The 13,283-nt window shown below is 33.6% G+C and overlaps 1 long non-coding RNA gene across 1 annotated transcript; it reads right to left on the minus strand.

Annotated features, from left to right (window-relative positions):
* Window positions 1-295: 295 nt before the first annotated feature.
* LOC115993538 lies at window positions 296-3,093 on the minus strand. The gene is made up of 4 exons (XR_004093009.1): window positions 2,848-3,093; window positions 2,330-2,548; window positions 2,176-2,220; window positions 296-702 (listed from the first exon to the last, which is right to left on the minus strand). It is a non-coding gene; the product is annotated as an uncharacterized LOC115993538 (long non-coding RNA).
* Between the last annotated feature and the right edge of the window lie 10,190 nt (window positions 3,094-13,283).

A 13,283-nucleotide genomic window follows, 5' to 3' on the forward strand; every position in this document is an offset into this window, starting at 1 on the left:
ATTTAAAGTTAACACCTTATTTTGGTGTTAAATTTTCAATTTCCATCCCATTGTCTATATTAGTGTAAAAATTTAAAAGTGTAACGGGCAACTAACCAGTCCAAAATAGCATTATGATCCATTTGTATTAGCAATATATGTAGTAAAAACAAGTCCTTAAAATCCCATAATAATCTATGTTGTAAACCCAAAGACCCCATAAAAGAAGAAGAAAACAGGATTCTAGCTAATCATTGATGAAATTTAAAATACCTAGAAAAAGTATCACTACCAAATATAGTTAGACACATCCACTACCAAAGTACCAAGCACTATGTCTACCTTGTAATCATAGCCAATGGTTCTTTACAAAATCAAACAAAGCATGTTTTCTAGCTAAATTCAATCAATATAGAAACTAAGCTTTCAGATATAGCTCTATGCTACAAGGTGATAGTATGTAATACACGTTCAAATTCTAATGAGTTTGTTTATATCTAGCACAACACTAAGATATTCTATCATTGTGCCACTTGATTTTATTGCACTTCATCTTCCACTCTTGTAGAAAACCAAACCTTAGTATCAAGCCAAGGAAGGGTGCTTCCACATCTACTGTGAGAGGAATCTCCTTGATCCTGCACAAAATCTTTGATATGCTTCTTACATCAACCTATTTGCTACCTGTTTCGGCTCCTAGATTGGTTTAACCAAAGCAACAGCCTGGAAAGGAGGAAAGAATTAGAGAGTTGAAACTTAAAAGGTTAAGAGTAACAACATTTTTTATTAATTCAAAAGTCGAGAAAACACTTGACACGCATTCAAAAATTGATAAAATAAGAAATAACGCATATCCTATAGTTAACAACCTAAAAATTGTGATGACAATGCTATTTTACCTTTAAACTGACAAAAGTGACATATCCTTTGGTGCGACTCATAGAAAACCGCTAACTCATATAACCAAAAAAAAAAAAAAAAAAATTTGAGACAATGGAGAGTAAAAGTATAAACAACAAGAATATACAACTACAAACAAAGATATAAAGATAAACAATCAAACAACGATCATATTGCTTGACCACAATTAAGGGTAGAGGTTTCTAATCAATCAAAATAAGGGTATTATCCAAAGTTTTAGCAAAAGAAGTGTGGCAAATTTAGGTTTCATTGAATTTGGAGGTTTGTTGAGTTTTAAATACAAAGGAAAAAAATCAAAGAAAAATTAGAACCCTTTTGTGCTTGGCGTTGAGCTCTTTGGCAATGTTGGTCTTCAATTCCTTAAAACATCTGACTTCTCAATAACAATCCTTAAAAAGAAAAGAATAAAAACAACAAAATTTGAAGGATTTAAAAAATTCAAATATTTATATATATATATATATAATAAAAATGAAAAAAAGCTGTTTTTCTATAGCATAATTATTACAGATTAAATTTTTTATGATATAATTGACAAGTATCAGGTTAAAATGCTTGTAACATTATCATATTATCTCAATGATAAGCCTTTTCAATCCAAGTACTCATTTAAAACCCCAAATTATCACAAAGATATTAAGTATCTAACTAACGCCTCTCACAACAAAATCCCTATACATAACTATTCAATTACAAATTCACTACCGCATTTGTGTAAACTGCAAACATAATTTCAAATAACTATTCAAATGTGCTAAACTCACTTAGATATCAAAATAAATTAACAAATTAAAGACAACACACGCTGCTCCTAAGGTTTTATTTATATTTTAAAAAATTTGAAGAAATTGCTCAATACCTTGTTCTTGATCAATTACCACATAACATATATTTAATATATATATATATATATATATAAAAGTTGGGAAGAGGAACACCTTACGAGTTACGACAACCTTTTTTCCAAAACAAACTAAAAATTACAGCATCACATCCATCCAAATCATTGGACACTAAAAAATATTTCTAACCAAAAAAACCTCAAAATAATTTCATAAATTTTTCACAAAATAATTTCTCAAATAAACCAAAGAGACAATAATTCATCCATTGGTTGAATCAAGATGATTGTTCAATTACACAAAGTCAAGCCTATTCATATCAAATAAAATCTAAACAATTAGTTATACACAAGAAAAACCAAGCCCCTTCATATATTAAAAGTTTTAAGCATTTAAACTTGAAATCAAAGCAAACACCAAAATTACAACTCACCCTTGCTCTGCTGCAGCCTTGGAATCACAAACTTCTGCTTGATGACTGCCAGTGTGAACAAAAACAAAGACCTATAAATCTAAAATCCTCAAAAGCCTATAACATTCAACAAAACCATGAAAATATAAAGAATAAGTCACAAATATTTTTTTACCTTGTGCCATCTCAAGGACCTCAATGGACTGTTAGCCAAAACCACAACTCACCGAGGCTTGGGGTAAACCACAGGGCCCCTTCAGTTTAGAGATAGAGCCTCTAATCTCTTTACCTCCAACAACCAAAAAGGCATTCTACTGAAGATTACAGATTACAATGATTCATCTATGAAAAACCAATCCTACTCCGTAGAAAGAACGCCAGCAAATAAGGACAACTACAAATAGCAAACACAACACAAATTCAACCTAAGTAAATATCCAAACTTTCATTCATATAATCTAAATATAACACTAAATATTCTGACCCATCCGAGTAAAAAACCAAACTTTCACACAAACATGCGTACAAAAATTCAAATCTCAGTATTTTGGGAGAATTGAGCTCCGAATTTTCGATTCTGAAAGGGAACACCAAAAATCCTCAATTTCCTTCCATTTGTCCCTAATTTTCACAGCAACCATGATTTCGTAGTACCAGAAACCAAAAATAAGTAAACAAAACAGAGTTTCAAACCTGCAACCGTCTATCTCTTCTCTTGCACATCCACCAACCAACAGAGATCACAAACAGCGTTTGAGGCTTTGAGCTCCATTTTTTTTTCTGGCTCTTCCCAAATGTTCTTGGGTTCCAAATTTTTTGTTGATCTGGATTAGTAGAGAGAGATCGGTGCTGAGGCTGGGTTGTGAAGGAGTTGAAATCACAGTACAGATTGGTGGTTTGGAAAAAAAAGGAAGAAGAAAAATTGTGTAGAGAGAAGAAGAAGATAAGAGGCAGTAAATGGTGAGTAAGTGAGTTGTTTGAGTTTATATTTAAATGAATTGTTGTTCGCACCGTTTTGGCTTCACAAGAAGACAAAACTTGACTAAACCGAAAAAAAAACCTTGTAGATTCACTCTTTTTATACAGTTTTAGTAGAAAAAAATTGCAAGTACACTGGGAAGTATACAAACACCTAAGGCTGACAGCCTGACATCCGCTCAAGAAGTTTGTCTCCGTGGGCGTGTGAAGCCGACATCTGCAAAGGACAATAACTGTGCCTGTCAGGATAAGGTTCACGAAAAGTTTCAGTTACCCATTGCCATTGCAACATATGTAACTTCTCCACAAGGTATATTAAAGTGCAAATAACAAAATCCAAACAAAAAGTTGGAGACTAAAAAGAAAATACGGCTCCATTATCACATTCCAATCACTAATTTTGGGGTCGGCTTAATTTAACATACCCAAAAAGTTCGATAATTTTTCACGCGCCCGGAATCAACCAAAACAGAGAGATCTGTTTTGATGGTCCGACTCGGACCACCTTAACGCACCATGGGTTCAAGCAGACCTGAAACCTCGAGGTCAAATCCATTCCAACAACCGCAAGGTAGTCAACACAGATTCTGTAGTAACAGCTGGTTTGGGTCTGTTTGGATGCCAAGACAATAAAGGAAAATGAGAGAAAGTGATGGAACAGTGGCTCAGGTGATGTTTAATTGTGAATTCCATGAGATCTGATTAGTATGGTTGCCGAGAAAATCAAAGGAAAATGAGAGAGAGGAAGTTTTAACGATTGTCTGAGCCTCTGAGGTCAGGTTATAGACAATGTGGAAGCTTAATTAGCTGTGACTTGGGATGCAATTCACCCAATCCTTTCACCATTTTTTTTTTCTATTATTCATTTTTTATATTTAATAGTTGATCTCAATCCTTACACGAGTTTTTTTTTTGTTTTTTTTAATGGAGAATCGAACTAGAAACATTATTTTAGTAGTATTTTCTTCTAAGCCCAAAATGTAACTATATAATATTTTTCGAGAATCCATACACAACTATAATATTCTTCCAAATTCAAACTACACTCCCATAAGACAAAATAAATAAATAAATAAACAAAATAAACAAAAACAAAACTAAATAAACGTAAATGCATTCGCATATGACCAAAGCAACTTGTCTCTCCGTTGTTATCTTCAACTATGGAAACTAGGATCTGGTGGTGGAGGAAAATGATTAGTACGTGGGTTTGGCATTGAAGGATGAACCGGACCACGAATCAGTGGTTGTGATGAGTCATATGACCACATCTTTGTCGAGTTCATCACAGCCAAAGGCGTAGCCCTAATAGATGCAACAGGCTTGCAGTTAAAAATGAGCACAGCCAAAACCACCGCCACCTTTATGATTTTAGAGAAAGTTTTCCTCCACATTCTTTGCTCCATCAAGAACTGAGTGCACACGTTTTTTCAATGTAATGAATGGTTTCTTTATAGGGGTTTTTTTTTTTTTTTTAATAAATGTCTTCATTTTTATAATATTTGCCATTCTTGAATAATAAAAGTTTGCCATTCGGTGGTGTGTGTAGTTGTTTCGTCTAATTACGTAAAACATTGACTGCGGCGTGTTGCTTCGACTAGTTCCGTGAGGTGGCAAACATTAGCCTCTTTGTTTCTTTATATTTTTTTTTTCACTCACTGATGGCATTCACGTACGTGGTGGTTCTGAGATAATCGACATCGAGAAAGTATCCTATATTAGCCACTCTCTTCAGGTCAGCACTCTTGTTTGGTGGGACTAACCAATGGGTGAATGACACTGTAAAACGTCTTTCATTTTTTTAATATTGTTTCTCAAAAAAAAAATATATATATATAATATTTGCTATTCTTTATCAGTAAAAGTTTGCCATTCTGAGGCGTGCAGTTGTTTCGTCTAATTACGTAAAGCAAAAACCTAGTGCAAACCAGGGGCCGCGCCAAGTATCCACCACCCTGAAATTTTTTTTTTAATATACCTTAAAATTATTGAGTTTTAAATTAATATAGGTCCTTTTTTTTTTTACCATCTTAGAAAAACAACTTGACCACCCTAAAAAAAACCCTTAAACACCCTTAATAACAATTGAGCACATTAAAAATAAAATTAAACATCTTCAAAATTTTGATCCATTGAATATTGAACAAAAAATTACAAACAAATTCAATATTCACAATATTTTTTGCAATATTTTCATAATAATCCTAAATATATAACAGGTTGTTACCGGTAAATAAAAAATAATAACTTTAATAGTAAGTTCAAATTAAAACCAGTAAAAATTTACTATCTAAGTTTTGTTGTGAGTTTTTTTATAATGGAGAGTAGAACTAGAAACATTATTTTAGTAGTATTTTCTTCGAAACCCAAAATGTAACTATATAATATTTTTCGAGAATCCATACACAACTATAATATTCTTCCAAATTCAAACTACGTACACTCCCATAAAAGAAAAAAAAAAAATCAAAATCAAAATAAACGTAAATGCATTTGGAGATGACCAAAGCAACTTGTCTCTCCGTTGTTATCTTCAATTATGGAAACTAGGATCTGGTGGTGCAGGAAAATGATTAGTACGTGGGTTTGGCTTTGAAGGAGGAACCGGACCACGATACTGTGGATGTGAACTTATCTTTGTCGAGTTCATCACAGCGGCGTAGCCCTAAAAGATGCAACAGGCTTGCAGTTAAAAATGAGCACAGCCAAAACCACCGCCACCTTTATGATTTTAGAGAAAGTTTTCCACCACATTTTTTGCTCCATCAAGAACTTGGTGTACACGGTTTTTCAATGTAAAGATTGGCATTTTATAGAGTAATTTTTGTATTTAATAAAACGTATTTCACTTTTTAATATTGTTTCTCAAAAAATAATTTATAATATTTGCCAATCTTGATTAGTTAAAGTTTGCGGTGTGTGTAGAGTGTAGTTGTTTCGTCAAATTACGTAAAACAAAAACTTAGTGCAAACATTTGTCTTTTTCTTTTTCATTCACTGATGGCATTCACGTGGTGTTTCTGACTCTTGAGATCATTCACAGTAAGAGAGGTATAGGATTTGTTTGGTATATGTGTTTAAATAACAATTTTTATTTTAAAAAAAATATATGTAAGCGAAAAAGTGTGTAAAAATACGTATAATATTATTTAAAAACTGAAAACATGTATTTAAAATGATGTATCAAATAGCCCATAATTTCTAAGATCATTAATGTCATCATTTTAGTCATTGAGCTACAGTAAGTTGCAATAATGTAGCTATAAACTAAAAAAATAATAATAGTGTTTTATTCTTCCTCTCTCCTATTTTCTTAAAAAAAAAAAAAAAAAAAAATTCTTTTCTGTCTGTTAGTAATTTGCAATCTTTGTCAGCTAGAAAGTCACTAATATTTTTTTTCTTCATAAAATTCGAAATATGTATAACATTGTAAAGATGGTGAGATGATTCGGGAACATGGCAACTTATCAAGATATGGAATCTCATGCAATTGTATAATTGTATATTGTAATAAAAGGTTGAGTTTATACTTTCATATAACTAGAAACTATGTTACATTACTCAATATATTTTTATTTGATGTAAATTTTAACAAATTTACTATAAGACTAGATTTTTTTTGTCCAAATTCTACATGCTTGCAAGATTGCAAGATGATATAAAATCAATAATTATGTTATTGATTAAATGTTTAAATTTCAAATTTTTATATTTAAAATTATGCATAAAAGAATATGTTTATAAATTGCATTTACCTTAAAATTATTGGTAGTTTCTTTCCAACATTTTCTCATCAATCAAAAAATAAAAGGGTCAAATTCCAACAACAATGTAAGGGAAAATCGCAACTCAAAACCCTAATTCAAAACCCTAATTCCTTCATGTCCTTTATATTTGTCACCAAACTGAAGACCAAACGCATACAAACCACACCTTCAACAAAGTAAAAAAAATCTTTCAAAGAAATTAAGACAACATTAATTGATGGGCTCCATGGGAATACACTACTCTGTTTTAAATGATCTATGAATCACTTCAACCCATACGTACAGGAATAAGCATAACTCTTCCTTATAAGAAGATTCAGAACTAGTCCTACAATTAAGATAAAAATAAAAATTGATTGAGCACTCATTTCCGCTTGACACACTTGATGTACTTTCTAGTTTTTTGTTTCATAAACCGGGATAATATATAACAATAGAACTTTGGTAACCCCACACACACACACATATATATATATACATACACATACATATATATGTATGTTAAAAATACTAAATGAATATTATTATATTTATCAAATAATAAAATATACATGAGTATCTTTATATAAGAAGCAGAGTGTGTAGTACAAGTATAAGTGTTATACAAGTAAATAAGCTGGGCCTAAAGCCCACAACCTATTATACATTAATAACTCCCTCAAACTTAAGGTGGGTATGAGACCAACTTGAGGTTGTCAACCAAAGCATGAGATGCGCTTTCATTGAACACACTTTAATTTGAGAGACATCATAGTCCTCAAATTCAATCCCCTTTTTCTAACATACTATGCATGGATGAATTAATATTAAACGAAGAGTGGATGTATTAATATTAAATGAAGTCACCATCGCATACCCTTGGTGCGATAGTCATTATACAAGTATAAGTGCTTCTGGGGTATGGGGAGTAAGGGTCATGGTTCAAGTCTTCAAAAGGAAGTTTCGCACATATAAACACTTAGATTAGATTAAAGAAGAATTTCTATCTTTGTATTAAAAAAAAAAAAGTCATGCTCCATAATGATAAGGCTACGCGATAGGCTTTAGTTCAAGTGTTCAACACCAAATACTGGCATGCATGTTGATAGTTTTAAAAGATTGCTGCGATTGATGTAAACCTTATTTAGTTTAAACGATAATTTTGGACGTTTTACTCTCTTTTTTATAGACAAATTTATTTATTTATTATCTTCATGGAATAGTTGGAAGCATATATTGCCAATCGGCCGAACGCCATCACCAATTCCCCATGAATGATGGAACACATGCATATATCTATGCTAAGATTTTGAGAGAGTTTCTTACCAGTATCTGACTTTATTTAGATACTGGTAAGAAACTCTCTCAAAATGTAGTGAAAATGAAAGAAAATATAGTTTGAACTCCAAATATAAGACATTGTAAAAGATATTATTATCACTTCAACCAGCTAAACACCATATTTAGGCCACTGAATAAGGGTTTTACGAAATTTCCATGTGACCAAGATCAAACGGCAACATGCGTAAGAAAAGAATCTGGCAACCCATAGGGTTCCACTAAGGGACAGAACAGGCCGATTTAGCAAAAACCAATGTTATCATGCTTAATGACTAGGGGCGGAGGCACGTTATCCTTTGGGGGCATTCCTACTTTTCATCTCTCTCTTTTTTTACTTTTCTTTTCCTCCTTTAAAAGCCATATCCCACCTTTTTTTTTTCTTGAGTGAGGCCATACTCCATAGCTATTCAAGGACCTATGTTGTACTGGTGTTGGAATTATCATTAGAGAATGGAGAGACTTTGAGATAACAGTAGTAGACTTTTAGTAGTAATGAAATTGATTTTGAATTGATTTTTAATCATAGTAGTCTAATTTGGTTATATTTAATTGTTATTTATTTTATGGTTGCTTATAGTGACTTTGTTATATTTAATTTTTATGGATATTATTTCTTGTAAATGTAGTCTAATTTTGGTTAGATTTAATGTTTTTTCTAAAACTTATGCAGAAAAACACGTATATATGTATATATGTCATATTTTGTATTTTTCTTGAATTGCAAATATTATCTCGCCCCCAACTAAAAATTTATGGATATGCCCCTGCACACAATACTTCCAACTTTCCAAGCTCTTTGTCTTATTAATTGATGGTATTCACGTGGTGGTTCTGACTTCTGAGATCATTCTTGTTGAGTAATTCTAGTGCCACACCCAAAATCACAACTTTGTCCACAAGTCGCCTTTGTGGCGCGTTGTGGTTGGTAGAGAGGTGATGGTAAGTCCGTGTGGGAACACTCTTTCACCAATCACAGCTCTCCACTTAGGCGAGTTGTGGACAAAATTATGATTTTGGGTGTGGCACTAGAAATTTTCTTCAACAAAAGAGGTGCAGTTACGTCATTTTAGTAATTAATATTTTATTCTTCCTCTTTCCTATTTTCTTTAAAAAAAAACTTTTCTTTTTTGTCTATTAGTAAGTTGCAATTTTTGTTGGCTAGCAAATCACTAACATTTTTTATATATATAAAATTCGAAATATGTATAACATATATGCGCGTATATCGTGTAAAACAACTACGTAATCAATTTTAAAAAATAGCACATAAATATTATAAAAAGTTATATAATTTTTTTAATTATGTGTGGCAGACAAAGGCAATCCAAGGTAGGCAAAAAGAAATAGTTAATTGGGCAAAGGTAATCCAAGCCCATGCAAGGTGACTTGGATCAACGTGCCAATTCATCGGTGTGAACTAATGACATGTTATACACTTAATTAGTATAACTTTAAGTAAAGTTGTTTTTTTTTTTTTTTTTTTTTTAAGTAATATTGTTGTGGCCGGCAAAAAGTATAACTAACAAAGTAAACAGATGTTAGCGTATTACTTTCTACTCACACAATTAATTTTTAGAGGAAAGATGCAAGATCAACTTTTAAATACCACCATCGCATACCTTTGGTGCGATGGTCACTTCACAAGTATAAGCGTTTGTAGGGTGGGGGGCAACGGCCGGGGTTCAAGTCTCTAGGAGGGAGTTTCGCAAACATATACACTTAGATTAGGTTAAAGTAGAATTCTATCTTGTATAAAAAAAAAAACTTTTAAATACCCATTTTATGATAATTAATGATAGTCCAATCAGTCTTTAGTATAATGTGAACGTATTCAATTAGAAAAAGCCTTGGAATGGCTAAGTTTTCATCCTCAGGTCTAGTCCGAGGAAGACGTTACAATTGGATCTTCTCTCTCTCTCTTTTTCCCCAAAAAAAAAAAATCCCCTGATCCTTGTGCTTCTTGGCTTTATACAGTTAGCCAAAATGCATATAGACTCAATATTTGAAGGGTTAGAATGAGACTTTCTTGATACCTGTCACATCAAGGCTTTGTTAGAAGGTTTTACACTAATATGTGAGCTGTGTGGGCACTATTTATAGTCATTTCCCCATTAATGAGGCCAGCTAAATGATTGCAGTGCATTTAATGCAGAAGGGATGATTGTTTTGTCCTTCATTTTTCTTCTCTTTCTTGTTTAGTGCCAAGTTACCATTTTCTTCCCTTGGGTTGCGCCATGCTCCCTTCAACTCTGACTCTCGACTTTCTAAGGTTAGGTAGGAGTCCTCGGTACCCTTGTGAACTGTAGTAGTTCAACCTCTAAATGATTTAGGTGAGTACTTTCCAAGGAAATCCCACCAATATTTCCTGAGGTTTACCACCTCAGAAATGTCCTTACCTAGTTTATCAACTATTTTGGATCCTCATCCCCCCACAATTGCATTGTTTAATAATTTTTTATTTAATTGATATTTTGAATATTTCACCAAATAGATCACATATTTTCTATGTTTTTTAAATATATGCTAAATTTTATTCTAATTTGATGTTATTTAATTACTACTACTATTAATATTTAATACATAAACTCAACTAATATTCATAATTTTAAAATATAAAAGTTTTTTTTTTTTTTTTTTTTTTTGAGAATCTAAAATATAAAAGTTGAAGGGTGACAACTACTATTCATAATTCGGCAAAGAATTATCTGAACATACTCTCTTGCTCAAACCAAAACTCTGCTGCGCTGCCCTACTGCCCAATTCAACACAGCTAGCCTTAATTCCAGCTGTGTGCAGTAGCTACTTCAATCCTGTTACACCATTTTTTATGTTTATCTCAATATATATTCAATAATTAGTGACTCTTTCGTAAATCTTTTTTTTTTTTTTTTTTTTTTTCTACTCTTACAGAGGATTCATTAAGGGGAAAAGCAAGTTATTGTGAGCATTTGAATGATCCGCTACACATTTTAATTGAGGCTGAATTACCTGCCAATGTGATTAATAATTTAATATACGGTTGAGACAAGCACAAAAAATTTTAGAAGAACTTCTCAAAGCAGTGGTATCATTTTTCAGCAATTAATTTGTTAAGATGTTTTTGCTTTTTCTTCATTATATTCGGGAAGACGAACTTAGAAATTATTGCCATTTGAAATACGACCAGTTTGTGGCTCGTTTCTGAAGACCTTGTGGCTTTAGAGTACTTAGAGCAGTACTCAAACACAAATAATAATAATAATAATAATATTATTATTATTATTATTATTGTAAGCGACTAAATTTCTCGGTTCGAAATAAAGTCGAACAAGTGAAATAATTTCACAAATGTGAATTTGTATTGATGATTGTGTGGTACAATTCTCTGTGATTACAAAATAGTTATCCTCTGATTCGATCTCCTTAAAAGATTTGTTGATTGGATTTGTGATGATGTGATTTTGTTTTGAACACAAGATATCCTTCAATTTGGTTGAGGAATGGATCGAAGATCTTTGGAATAGAATTACAATGAATCTCTGGCTATGAGCTTGTTAGAAATTCTTTGTTCTTCGTGTTCTTTGTGTTCTTCGTGTTCTTCGTGTGTTCTTCGGGCGTTCGTCGTCTTCGAAGGTTTGTTGTGGAAGTTCTCCGGGGCTTTAGAGGCTTGAATCCGTGGAGCTTCACTGATTTGTGGTTGTTTGAGGTTTCTGGAGGCTTTTGAGCTTGATTCCAATGAACTTTGAGATCTAGGCAGATAGTTTGGATGATTCTGCTTCGAATGTTCTTTGTATTTGAAGATTTGTGGTGGAAGTTCTTCGGGGCTTTAGAGGCTTGAATCCGTAGAGCTTCACTGATTTATGATTTGTTGATGTTTTCGGACCTTTGAGCTTGATTCCCGCAAACTTTAGGATCTAGGCAGATGATCTGGATGATTCTGCTTCGAATGTTCTCCGATTTTGGGGTTGAAGTTCTTGAAGTTCCTGGAGGCTTCAAGGCTTGATTCCAGCAGAGCTTTTTCCCTTCTGAATCCGGTCCCTCTGAATCTTTGTAGAGCTTTTTCACTTCTGGATTCTGGTCCTCCTAAATGTCTCAGGAAGGCTTCTATTTATAGGAGTTTTGGGGTGGGTGAGCGACACGTGGCGGAGCTTGATTGGTGACACATGTCATAACTTGATTGGTCCGCTTAAGTCATCGCTTACACGTGCGAGGTTGCTTGAGTCATCGCTTACACGTGCGAGGCTGCTTGAGTCATCGCTTACACGTGCGAGGCTGCTTGAGTCATCGCTTACACGTGCGCTGATGCGTGATTGGCTCTTGCATAACACTTGGCAAATTTCTGTTGGCTTCTGAATAGTGATAGCAAAACCTAGCAGCAATACATGGTGCTCTGTAATTGGCTGTATTTTGTGGACTTGGTAATGTGACGTGTCAGCTTGTGATAGGTCGGGAATTTTCCCTCTCTACAAATGCCCCCTCGAGACTCGTTCACACACACGGTCTTGGAGTGTGGTGTGGGAATGAGTTTCGAAAAAATGGATTTTTGGTACTTGACTCTTTAAGTGAAGTAGTTGAAGGTAGTGGAGCTGTTGAAGGTGGTGGAGCTTTCAGAAGGATGAGATTAAGTTGAAGTACTTTCAAAAGAGTATTTTGGATCGTTGGCGGCGATCACAAAATGTTGAAGATGGGGAAGATGAGAGAATGGTGGCTAGATACAGCATGCAGGGTCATGGAGCTAACCTCATGTTCTTAAGAACTTCTGGTGAAGTTATTTTGGAAGCACGAAGAAGATGGAGATGGAGCAAAGCAAATGAGCAAAGCATACATCACCATGGTGCTGGCCCTGTATGCTGGGACCCTTCTGGTGTAGATGTTTACGGGAAGTACACCTTTGAATATGGGACTGACTGTGTGTTGCATGGGGTCCGGCGGTGAGTCATAGAATGTGCCTGTGTAATAGGACCATGCCGACGGACGTTAAGTTGAAGTAATTTCAGAAGAGTACTTTCTGAAATTCTTCAAGCTGATTTTAAGTTGGAGTAATTTCAGAAAATGAGTTTTGAGGTACCAGCAATGATGACCTTT

The sequence above is a fragment of the Quercus lobata genome, chromosome 6 (assembly GCF_001633185.2).
Source record: "Quercus lobata isolate SW786 chromosome 6, ValleyOak3.0 Primary Assembly, whole genome shotgun sequence".
Classification (NCBI taxonomy): domain Eukaryota; kingdom Viridiplantae; phylum Streptophyta; class Magnoliopsida; order Fagales; family Fagaceae; genus Quercus; species Quercus lobata.